We start from the raw sequence: 2,726 nt of genomic DNA, 5'->3' as shown, positions 1-2,726 counted from the left end.
ATTGAATTACAAGCCCTCATGGTGTAAATGAATTTTTCACCTCATATGGGCATTTTGCTAATTATTAGCATTGATTATAGATACAGTTGTGTCTTATGACAGAGGAGCATTTATTTCTGAAGGACTGCCTTCAATTCCAGATAAATGCTATAATATACGAGTATGGTATATTTTAGAGATTACAACCAATGTAGGGTAATCTGGCCTTTTACCACTGTCTAGCCAGACGGGAGGTCTAAGTGCAGCAATTTGCAGTCACACCCCACTGGAGATGCCCAATCTCATCTGATCTTGGAAGCCAAGAAGTGGAGGGCCGGGCCAGTACTCGGATGGGAGACCACCTTGGAACACCCAGGTACTGCAATTAAAGGCTGCATACTAGATCTACCTGTGAGATAACAGGAAGCAGTCTATAAAAACAGAATACTGTCTACTGTACATATGACCTATGACTCAAAATTTCTGCAATAATCTTTCTTTAAAGCTATTTATGCAGATCAAATGATGGTCATTAAAAATATCACTATATTAGATCCACCTGTGTGATAACAGTAAGCAGTCTATGTAGACAGGATACCGTCAATTGGATACATGACCTATGATTTAAATTTCTGCAACAATCTTTTTCTAATGTTGCCTATGCAGATTAAATGACGGTCATAAAAACACGCACCTTCTCTCTCTAAGATACCACTTTATTGAGCATACCTCCTATACATCAATCATAACATCAAGGAATCCGGCTAATCTATTTATCTTAGCTAAGGCTACAGAATATTTTTATATTTTCAAATATATGCGCAAAACTTGAACTCCATATCATTTAAGTAACTAATAAAAACTTATTATTTTTAATAGATATTTACAGTAAATATTTGCAAGTCTGAAAATGAGTGCTCCCCAACAAGAGTCTACTGTTCTTCTGTCTTTCCGGTATTCATTTTGATACAATTTTCTGACTCTGGGGAGCACCACTGAGGGTTAACCTGTATACACCGTATTGGTGAGAATAATTCTCAAGGTGTTTGGTAACCTGATTATGAAGCAATTTCATTGATTATTCTCAGTTTTTTCAGACTATCATCGATTGATTACAATTATCTCAATCTGTGCGGTTCCTTTTATGACCAATTTCTAACCGTAATGTGAGGGTTACTAAGATGTCTTACGTTCACGCAGTTGATCCGATGCTGTGTCTTCGATTGCAGCAGCAGATCACTGAAGCCGCCAGTGGGCGCCTTTTAACTTAAGACGCCTTATGTGGCATTTGCATAATTTCACACAGTCACTGTGTACAAAGATGCAGCGACTGTGTCATTAGTGTCCACCTCTGAATTAGCCCCAGAGTGTATAGAAGATGTATAAGGAGTCCCATTGTGATCACTGGCCCAAAGCTTGCTGGTACCTCTGAGAACATGAAAAATAAACTCTAGGAGAAAAAATGGTTGCCTCCACAAAATACAGCCCTAAATTTGCATGGACAGCCTACTTTAAAGTAACCTGTCCCTCAATATGAGGTAATTATTTTGTACATAGTGTATTCTCAACAAGAAAATATGGGGTTAAATTTTTTATTAGATTACCTGAGTGCTTTGAATACCAGTGTAATATGATATTGGCATACTACTGTAATCATACTTACCTACTCTCCCGGATTCTGCGGGAGACACCTGGTTTCTCGGGTAGTTCCCCGCAACCCCGGAAGAGTGGGCACCCCTCCCGCATTCTGCCCACTTCCAAGGGAAGTGGGAAGAATGGGTAGCTAAATAGGGCAAAATTGCTGACCTGGCAGAGGGGGCGGGGCTAATGACACAATTATATGCAAATCGCGTCTTTGAAGCTCCACCCCAATGCAAATACTGACCAATCGCGGTATTTTCTTGTGCAGTGGGTGGGGCCTAATGAGGTCATTGGCTCGGTCCCACCCCCGTCGCTGCCCACCTGCTTCTCCTCTCCAGGTATCTCCCGGAGAGGAGAAAAGAAATGTAGGTAAGTATGCTGTATATATGTTACAGTGGTGTTGCACTTTGAGGAGACATATGCAGTAGAGTGACTACAGACAGACAGCTTTGGGAAGCAATCATACAGTGGATCAGAAATCCAGGCCACTTATCAGATATATGTAAAGGAGAGGTGTTTTTCTAGGGGCATTGAGCCAATAATGTCCAAAACTGGCTTAAAGCCTGGGATAGGATTCAGCAGAGGCTGCTGGCCCCTGGGCTGCAGCGCCGACCAAAATGTGCAGCGGGCAGCTGGCCAGTAAATATGAACATACATGTGTAGTTGTATGTAACATATGTGCTGACCAGAGGCTGAACTTGTGATCGAATGACTGCGCATGCATACGGATCGTAATGCGCATGCGCGAGGCCAAACTGCGATAGGAAGCATCATCTTTTTTTGATCACTAGGCGAATGCATGATAGGAAGCCGGCATTTGGGGGTGGTAACTGGCCATTTTCTGGGAGTGTCAGGAAAAATGCAGGCGTTCCCTAGTGTTTTCAGGGAGGGTGTGTGACGTCAGCTCCGGCCCCAACCAACCTGATTCTATCACACTGTGGGAGTAAGTCCTGGGCTACGCATAGACTGGAAAAAACAGATGGTGAGTGAGTTGCGAAAGGATTTGCAGCTGACAGGTGTTTGCAAAGCTTTTCACATGGCGTACGCAGACTTGAATGGGGCGGGTATTCACTCTGTCTGGGTGGCAACTATCCGATCATAAACCT

General features: G+C 42.8%; 1 pseudogene; it reads left to right on the top strand.

The window, feature by feature from the left end:
* The first annotated feature begins 247 nt into the window (after positions 1-247).
* LOC134968106 (5S ribosomal RNA) lies at positions 248-367 on the top strand (annotated as a pseudogene).
* The last annotated feature ends 2,359 nt before the right edge of the window (positions 368-2,726 follow it).

Source organism: Pseudophryne corroboree, chromosome 10 (genome assembly GCF_028390025.1).
Source record: "Pseudophryne corroboree isolate aPseCor3 chromosome 10, aPseCor3.hap2, whole genome shotgun sequence".
In the NCBI taxonomy this organism is placed as follows: domain Eukaryota; kingdom Metazoa; phylum Chordata; class Amphibia; order Anura; family Myobatrachidae; genus Pseudophryne; species Pseudophryne corroboree.
Note: the sequence above shows the minus strand (reverse complement) of the source record. Positions and strands in the feature narration are given on the sequence as shown.